The sequence below is a fragment of the Trichechus manatus genome, unplaced genomic scaffold (genome assembly GCF_000243295.1).
Source record: "Trichechus manatus latirostris isolate Lorelei unplaced genomic scaffold, TriManLat1.0 scaffold00032, whole genome shotgun sequence".
NCBI classification, from domain to species: Eukaryota; Metazoa; Chordata; class Mammalia; order Sirenia; family Trichechidae; genus Trichechus; species Trichechus manatus.
The window spans coordinates 520,268-530,585 of NW_004443968.1; positions in this window are offsets into that span (position 1 = coordinate 520,268).

The window sequence follows — 10,318 nt, forward strand, 5'->3', positions numbered from 1 at the left end:
ATGTTGTAGGGTTGTTAACCTATGTCATAAAACAATATGTGTACTACTGTTTCATGAGAAAGTATTTGTTCTGTAAGCCTTCACCTGAAGTACAATAAAAAATAAAAAAAAACACAATTCTAACTTTGAACTTTCTAGCCCAGGCCAGTTGTCAAGTATCCGCTGCCAATGCTCAGATCTCACAACAAAAAGTAACTTACCTAGGTTTCAAGATTTCTCAAGGTCAGTAAGCCCTGCTGCTGGAGCGCAAACAAGTGATCCTCCAGATCTTCACCACAATTACCTGGAGGCAACTCCAAGGCTTTCTAGGTATGGCTGGTTTTTGCAGGATTTGGATCCGGAACTTAAGGTGAATGACAAAGCCTCTCTAGGAAGCTACCCAAGGAAAGGACTCTGACCCTTTCAGATGGGCAGATGAACATTAACAAGCCTTCTTGAAAATCAAGGAAAAGCTAGCCTCTGCCCCGGCACTCGGACTCCTAGACCTCAGAAAGCCCTTCAAACTGTACCTATATGAAACGGGGGGAGTTGCAGCAGTGGTCTTAATTCAACAACTGGGTCCTTAGAAAAGACCAGTAGCATATTTTTATAAACCTCTAAATTCAGTCCCTCAGGGATGGCCAGCCTGTTTTAGGGTAGTAGCAGTGACTTGCCTCCTTTTAACTGAAGCGGAAAAGTTTACCTTAGGTCAGCCTGTGACTGTGTTTGTGTCCCATGCAGCTCTCATCATATTGGAGCAGAAAGGCCGGCTCTGGCTCACAGCAGGCCAAATGGCCTGCTACCAAGCCCAGCTCCTAGAGAATACGGAGGTCATACTCAAGGTTAACTTCTACCCTGAACCCAGCCAGCCTATTACCAACAAACCCTGCAAGTGAGCTGGTCCATGACTGCCTCCAAACTATTGAAGAAGTCTATTCCAGTTGGCTGGACATGTCTGACCAGCCCATTTCAAATCCAGACTTATCCCTCTACACAGATGGAAACAGCTTTATAAAAAATGGAATTCGAAATGCAGGCTATGCTGTGGTAATCCAAATCGATGTCCTTGAAGCCTGTCCTCTTATGCCTGGAACTTCAGCACAGAAAGCAGAGTTAATCGCTCTCATGCGAGCCCTCCAAATAGCTGCCGGTAAAACAACCAACTTTACATGGATTCCAGGTATTCCTTCTCAGTCCTGTGTGCTCACAGGGCCATTTGGAAAGAATGAGGCCTTTTAACATCAACTTGGAAAGACATTAAGTATGCCACAGAAATTTTAGCCCTACTTGAAGCTGTGAAAATGCCCACACAAGTTTCAGTCATAAATCGCCTGGGACATCAAAAAAGAACTTCAATACTGTTTCAGGCAATGCTAAAGCTGACAAAGCCTCCAGAGCTTCTGCCACAGAAACTGAGTTCAAAGGCTAGTAGACAGCTAACTTGAATCTCTTCTTTACACCTTCCAGAAACAGATCCAAATTACACTATTAGAGATCTCAAAGACGCAGCTGAATGGGGAACAACAATAGATTTTCGTGGGTGGAAACGTACCCATGAAGGAAAGGTTATGATTCCAGGACGCTTGAGAGACCCCTTTCTCCATGAAGCACACTGTTTTACCATCACGGGCATGAAACCCTTTACAACCTAATTTCTAAACACATTATTGGAGAAAACCTTCATCGAGCCATCCAGCGGACAGCTTGTTCCTGCCAAATATGCACCCAAAACAACCCCAAAACAACTGGGGCCCCCACTACTGGAATTCAATATCAAGGAAAGAGTCCACAGGAAGACCGGCATGTTGACTTCACTGAGATGCCAAGAGCCCATGGCAGGTATAAATTTATGCTAGTGTTCATTGACACTTTTTTTCTGGTTGGGTAGAAGCTTTCCCTTGTAAAACAGAGAAAGCATCAGAAGTTACAAAATGGCTTCTTAATGAAATCATTACCAGGTTTGGCCTGCCTTCAATGATCAGAAGCAACAACGGATCTCACTTCACCTCAGAAATTACACAAGAAGTCTCCAGATTTTTAGGAATCAGCTGGAACTTACACTCAGCCTGGAGACCACAGTCAAGTGGAAAAGTTGAAAACATGAATCACATGCTAAAAAACCAAACTGCCAAAATCTGTCAATAAACAAAGATAACCTGGCCTCAAGCTTTGCTCGTAGCGCTCTTGCGGGTATGGGTCGCCCCCAGAAGCGGGCTCACAGTGAGCCTTTTTGAAATTTTGTGTGAAAACTGTTTCTTAAAAATAACTTTTCTTTAACCAATACTCAGGTTTCTGTCACCGGGGAGCTCGCTCTCTGAAAATATTTGTTATCTCTGTCTGGTGTCCTATCTTCTATTCACAGGAATGCTCTCAGCCATCTGAAATATCCTGTTGATGCCTCGCTTCACCTGTTCCAGCCTGGTGAGCAAGTTCTGCTGAAAACCTGGAAAGTGGAGCCCCTTAAACCCCAGTGGACTGGACCATACACTGTTCTTTTAATCACTCATGCAGCAGCTAAACTCGAGAGCATCAAAGCTTGGATGCATAACACTCACCTCAAATCTGTGCCACCCCCAGAAAATCCTCTGCAACAAGAACAACCTCAACAAAATAGCTGGACCTACGAGCCTGTGCAGGACTTAAAATATCTGTTTAAAAAGAAAAACAAAGCTACTGCCTAACCCATGCCCCTCCAAACCAGAGACCCTCCATCATGACTGTGGCTCTTAAGGTTTACACTGTCATAACTGTCTTGGCAATTCATTGTGTTCTTCCTTCTGTTTTTATAGCAGCTCCACATCATTTCTTGCTTTCCTATATTTTGACCCCACAATAAGCATCTCATGTTGTTGTTGTTCGGTGCCATCAAGTCAGTTCCGACTCATAGTGACCCTATGCACCACAGAACGAAACACTGTCTGGTCCTGCACCATGCTAAAAATCATTGTTATGCTTGAGCCCATTGTTGCAGCCACTGTGTCAATCCATCTCATTGAGGATCTTCCTCTTTTTTGCTGACCCTGTACTTTACCAAGCATGATGTCCTTCTCCAGGGACTGATCCCTACTGACAGCATGTCCAAAGTATGTAAGACGTAGTCTCACCATCCTTCCTTCAAAGGAACATGCTGGTTGTACTTCTTCCAAGACAGATTTGTTCATTCTTTTGGCAGTCCATGGTATATTCAATATTTTTTGCCAACACCACAATTTAAAGGTGTCAATTCTTTGGTCTTCCTTATTCATCGTCCAGCTTTTGCATGCATACAAGGCGATTGAAAATACCATGGCTTGGGTCAGGCGCACCTTAGTCTTCAAGGTGACATCTTTAAAGAGGTCATTGCATAAGATTTCCTGACTGCTGCTTCCTTGGGTTTTGATTGTGGATCCAAGTAAAACGAAATCCTTGACAACTTCAATCTTTTCTCCATTTAACATAATGTTGCTTATTGGTCCGGTCGTGAGGGTTTTTGTTTTCTTTATGTTGAGGTGTAATCCATACTGAAGTCTGTGGTCTTTGATCTTCAGCAGTAAATGCTTCAAGTCCTCTGCACTTTTAGCAAGCAAGGTTCTGTCATCTGCATAATGCAGGTTGTTAATGAGTCTTCCTCCAATCCTTATGTCCCTTTCTTCTTCAAATAGTCCAGCTTCTTGGATTATTTGCTCAGCATACAGATTGAATAGGTATGGTGAAAGGATGCAACCCTGACACACACCTTTCCTGACTTGAAACCATGCAGAATCCCCGTGTTCTCTCTGAACAACTGCCTCTTGATCTGTGTACAGGTTCCTCATGAGCACAATTAAGTGTTCCGCAAATCCCATTCTTAGCAATGTTATCCATAATTCGTTCTGATCCACACAATCAAATGCCTTTGCATAGCCAATAAGAACATCTCATGGACAGACAATTTTATCTGAAACTAATCCAGTCAGTAGCCGCTTGTGGCAATCTCACCAACTGTTGGGTTCATTCAGAATTGCCTAAGAGCTGTGAACATAATGATGCTTCAGATGTCTGACCACATTCCTCTTAACTCAACAATTCTCAGGTCGTACAACGCATATGCTTATACCACTCAGCAAGCTCAAAATTTCCGGAGGTCTGGGCCACCACCTACATAAAGATCTATCTTCAAGATTGAAGTCCCTGAAAACCAGAGGAGGGAATGCAATCAACAGAGTAAAATTGTTTCCCCCCGGATGAAACCGGACAGGATTAAACTGTTCACCCTCCTCCCATCACACCAAGGGTCTATGAGTTCCTGATAAGGCATTCTGTGTAGCAGCCTAAGGCTGTCTTCCTGCTTCTCTGCTCAAGGCCACTTCACTAACTGCCCCCACACCCCTAATTCGGACATGAGCCATAAGCCACATAGCTGTCCTTAGATAAACTTCATGAGTCGTACCCCCCAAAATACACACATCCCCTAGCCACCATATTGCAACCCCACTGCACTCTCATACATGTTAATTAGTTCCTGAAATTGCCTGCCTATTCCCAGAAACTTCATGGATTATACATAAGTTCCCTATCCCAAATCCTCTATCTGCCCTAGAATCCCCAACCTCAGGGAGCTTGATCTGAGACTCAGTCTCCAAGCTCCTTGCTTGACTGGCTTGCAATAAAGTCTACTTTCTTTTTCTCAAAGGCCTAGAGTCTCTCAATTGACTTGAGAGGTTGAATGGGCAGGACCCACCCTCTTCAGGTCACAGTGTGCAATGTTATTATTTCTTTCTTCCTTTCTACAAGAGCCTTAGCATATTTTAACCATTTTCTGACCACCACCATTTTGTCTTTTTTTAAGAGGTTTTATTTTACTTTTATCTTAAAATTCATATGCACACACATCAGTAATATTTTTCCTCTAGATAATTAATTAAACAAACAAAATTTATTTTACCAAATTATCACCCACTGTTTTTCTTGTACTATTCTGTTGTTTTTTAAAAAGCATTGTTGCTTAAGTATATATTGTAATAGTTTTGTTGTTGATTTAATGTGAGTCTGTGTGTAGTAAGCACTTTTTGTGTGTTTTTAAATGTTTGTATTTTTTGCTTCTCTTATGGGTAAAAGATTGGCTGGATATAAAATTCTATTTTGGCAGTTATTTTCAATTGTTGTCAACATCCATTGCTGCTAACAAGAATGCAGCTATTTCAATTTTTTTACATTTTTTTCTCTGAAAGCTATTGAGACTGTTTATTTTGCTAGATATCATCGGTATTCTGCCAATGTTTCTATGTTAAAAATTCATCCTGATTAAAATTCTAAGTAAACTTTCAGTCTAAGAACACTTTAATCCTGGAAAAATTGTATCAATTATATCCTTAAATACAGATTTTTTCTCATCCACTTCTTTATCTTATTCTAAAACTGCTTTGGATGCAAAACTCTTCCTCATCTATTCTCCATGTCTCTTAATCTCCCTTTAATTTTTCAAATCTTTTTGTCTCTCAACAGGAGATTCTGAATGAGTTCTTTAGTGTTATTTTCCAATTTAATAATTTCCTCTTTGAGTCCCAGCAAAAATTACTTTGTCTATTTCATTTTCTTATCAAATTTTAATTATTTCTCTTTTTTAAAAAATATTCACTCGTTTTAACTTTACATTTGTCAGTTTAGTTTCAAAATGTCTTGCTTATCTTGTGCAGGAATACCTCAGAGCTATTGTGGGTTCAGTTCCAGACCACAGCAATAAAGCAAATATTGCAATAAAGTGACTCACATGAATTTTTTGGTTTCCCAATGCATATAAAAGTTTTGTTTACACTATACTGTAGTCTATTAAGTGTGCAATAGCCTTATGTCTAAAAAAGTACATATCTTAATCAAAAAATACTTTATTGCTAAAAAATGCTAACCATCACCATCATCTGAGCCTCCAGAGAGTCATAATCTTTTCACTGGTGGAGGATTTTGCCTAGGTGTTGATGGTGGTGGTGACTGATCAGGGTCATGGTTGCTGAAGGTAGGGGTGGCTGTGGCAATTTCTTAAAATAAGACAACAATGAAGTTTGCCACATCAATTGACTCTTCATTTCATGAAAGATTTCTCTGTAGCATGCAATACTGTTTGATAGCATTTTACCCACAGTAGAACGTCTTTGAAAATTGGAGTCAATCCTCTCAAACCCTGTCACTGCTTTCTCAACTAAATTTATGTAATATTCTACATTCTTTGTTGTCATTTCAACAATGATCACAGCATCTTCACCAGGAGTAGATTCCATCTCAAGACACCGGTTTCTTTGCTCAGCCATAAGAGGCAACTCCTCATCCATTAAAGTTTTATCATGAGATTGCAATAATTCAGTCATGTCTTCAGACTCTACTTCTAATTCTAGTTACCTTGCTATCTCTACCACACCTGTAGTTACTTCCTCCACTGAAGTCTTAAACCCCTCAAAGTCATTCATGAGGTTTGGAATCAACTTCTTCCAAACTCCTGTTAATTTTGATATTTTAACCTTCTTCCATGAATGACAAATGTTCTTAATGGCATCTAGAATGGTGGATCCTTTTCATAAGATTTTCAATTAACTTTGCCCAGATCCATGAAAGGAATCACTATCTATGGAAGCTATAGCTTATGAAATGTGTTTCTTAAATAACAAAACTTGAAAATCAAAATTATTCCTTGATCCATGGGTTGCAGAATAGATGTTTTGATAACAGTCATGAAAACAACATTAATCTCCTTTTACATCTCCATCAGAGCCCTTGGGTGACCAGGCTCATTGTCAATGAGCAGTAATATTTGAAAGGAATTTTTTTCTTTTTTTTTTCTGAGCAGTAGGTCTCAACAGTGGGCTTAAAATATTCAGTGAACCATGTTGTAAACAAATGTGCTCTCATCCAGGCTTTATTTTTCCATTTATAGAGCACAGGCAGAGTAGATTCTTAAGGGTTCTAGGATTTTCAGAATGGTAAATGAACATTGGCTTCAACTTAAAGTCACCAGCTGCATTAGCCCCTAACAAGAGACTCAGCCTGTCCTTTGAAGCTTTGAAGACAGGCATTGACTTTTTCCCTCTAGCTATGAAACTCCTAGATGTCATCCTCTTCCAGTATAAGGCTGTTTCATCTACATTGAAAATCTGCTGTTTAGTGTAGCCACCTTCATTAATTATCTTAGCTAGATCTTCCGGATAACTTGCTGCAGCTTCTACATCAGCACTTCCTGCTTCACCTTACACTTTTATGTTATGGAGAGGGCTTCTTTCCTTAAACTTCATGAGCCAACCTCTGCTGGCTTCAGACATTTCTTCTGCAGCTTCCTCATCTCTCAGCCTTCACAGGATTGAAGAGAGTTAGGGCCTTGCTCTGAATTAGGCTCTCACGTAAGGGAATGTTGTGGCTGGTTTGATCTTCTATCTAGGCCGCTAAAACTTTCTCCATATCAGCAATAAGCTGTTTCACTTTCTTATCATTCTTGTGTTCACTGAAGTAACACTTTTAATTTCCTTCAAGAAGTTTTCCTTTGCATTCACAACTTGGCTGTTTGGCTCAATAGGCCTAGTTTTTGGCCTCTCTTGGCTTTTGACATGCCTTACTCACTAAGGTTGAGCATTTCTAGCTTTGATTTAAAGTGAGAGACTTGAGACTCTTTCTTTCACTGGAACACTTAGAAGCCATTGTAGGGTTATAAATTGGCCTAATTTCAATATTGTCGTGTCTCAGGGAATAGGGATGCCTGAGTAGATGGAGTCGGGGGAATGACTGGTCAGTGGAGCAAACGGAACACACAAAACATTTGTTAATTAAGTTCACCATCTTATATGAGTTCGTGGCACCCCAAAATGTTACAATAGTAACATCAAAGATTACTGATCACAGATCATGATAACACATATAATAATAATGAAAAAGTTTGAAATATTGTGAGAATTACCAAGTTGTGACACAGAGACACAAAATGAGCACGAGCTGTTGGAAAAATGCACTGACAGACTTGCTTGATGCAGGGTTGCAACAAACTTTCAATCTGTAAAAAACTGCAGTATCTGCAAAGCACCATAAAGCGAAGCAAAATAAAGCAAGGTATGTCTGTATTAGAAGTTATATCTCATTTATTAACTTCAGTTTACTACATATCCTTGTCAGAAAATTCTATAAAGTTTATGTCATCTGGAGAAAATTGATGTTTTTATTGTTGATTCTGGTGGTTACGTTTCTTAGCACTGGATTTACTGACACATTTTGAATATAGGTTTTAAAGCTCATTTTGTAGGGAAGGATATTTTTACCATTGTTCTTTCTTTCTCTCTCTCTGAAGTTCCTTCTTCTCCAGCATTTTTTGTTTGCTTCTACCTAGCTCTCTCAGTCACTATACAAAACAGGTCTTACAATGGCTTATGAGATGGTAACAGCAACACTGGACATGTGGGTCATCCAGTTGCAGAATCTACTATCAATTTGGCTCAGTTATTGTGAAAAGGATGTGTTTCTGTCCTTCTACCTACATAAATTTGTGATTTTCTTTGGAGCTGTAAATTGGCAACAGTCATTTTTTTGTTTGTTCTTTTTCATAAATAGTTGGGGTGGGGAGAGAGACTCCACCCCAGCCCTTTCCTTCAAATAATATGACTCAGCACCTTTTTTAATGTCAAGCATTTTGGCCCCCATTTACTTTGCCAGAGAGGAACTGTCAGGCACCACTCTACCACCAGCTTCAGAACTCAGCTGCGACTTCAGTTTCAGCTGTGGTCGCTGCTTTTGTTTCTTTATGATGTTTGTGGCCTACACAGGTTTATTATTATTATTATTTTTAATTTGAGCCCAGCTAGAATTTTTAAATTTTATCATATTACATTTTACCTATTATTGTTATATGTTTCAAGGAAAAGGAGTCACTGAAACATAAACTCACTATACTATCTTGACCTGGAAGTCAGCATTTAAACAATTGTTAATTATTACAATTTTTGAAAGCAAGTAACACCTAAGTGAGAGTTCTGACTGAAAATAGCAATAGTCAGTCAGTAAAAAGTCAATTTGTTGATAAAGTAAGTAGCAAAGATTTGTGGCCATTTCCTCAGCATATGATATAGACCTCCTCTTTGGATAAAACAGTTATGGTCAAGAAAGGAAATAGACTCTTTATAGTCACACTAAACCCAGTTCTTAATAGTATCTTTTATATTGTCTTGTCCATAATCTGATATTACAGACGTGAATAAATATTCTCCAGGAATAAAACGCTTGGAAGAAATACACCTTTTAGAGTAGTATTTGAAGTTGGGGAAGAGCTATGTTACCAGATAACACTATTATATTCCCAAAGAGTTCATCTGCCTCAAATGGATAATTTCTTTAACACTAGCTATTTCTACTCATTCTGATTAACAATACAGTTGAGACTGCTTTGCTTGGCTGAATCACCTAAAAAAAGAACCTTTGCTACATTTCACAATGACTTTCATTGTAAAGACTAGAGAAGTGGCAGTGACTGAAAAATACAAAACTATTCCTAAAATTATTTGTACATGGCTACTCCCTCTTTCCATCTTTGTAAACATTTGTAATTTCCTAAATAATTTTCTCCCTTTGAACCCTGAGGTTATAATATATGTTCATAAATTTGATGTAGAGCAACTTCTTTGAAGACTAAGAAAATGAGTGAGATATAGCTTAGAAGTTTAGTTATCCAGTCTCAATTAGACCAGCATGCAGTTCTGAAAGTGGTATTTAGTTGAAAAGACCTTGAAAATATCACAGTAAATTTTAAAGTTTTTTGGCATCAAAGCCAAGTACTTTAATCTTCACATTGTCATTCAGGACTTTATTTAATGTTATATAAACTATAATTCTTAATATGCTTGATTACCGGCTTATCCACCTACAGCAAATAAGACTCAATAAACAATAAGAAGGTAAGAGTAGAGAATAAGGAAGGTGATAAGAGAAGAACAACAGAAAAAGAAAGCAATTTTCTAACAGTCAGACCAAAAAGATACCATGATACAAAGGAGCTTTATAATAAAAACTACCAGTCATAAAGAAAAAATTAGATTATGTTTGAGAACTTCTTTAAAATAACTAGCAAAATAAACAACATCATTTAGAAAATTATCCTTAAGAATAGTGTCTTAGTCATCTAGTGCTGCTATAACAGAAATACCACAAGCGGACGGTTTTAAAGAAGAGAAGTTTATTTCCTCACAGTCAAAGTAGGCTAAAAGTCCAAATTCAGGGAGTCAGCTCCAGGGGAAGGCTTTTTCTCTCTGTCGGCCTTCTTCTCTTTGGTGTTCGCCCGGACTAGGAGCTTCTCTGCGCAGGGACCCCGGTCCAAAGGATGCGCTCTGATGAGGTCCCCCAGTCTCACTGCTCACTTCTG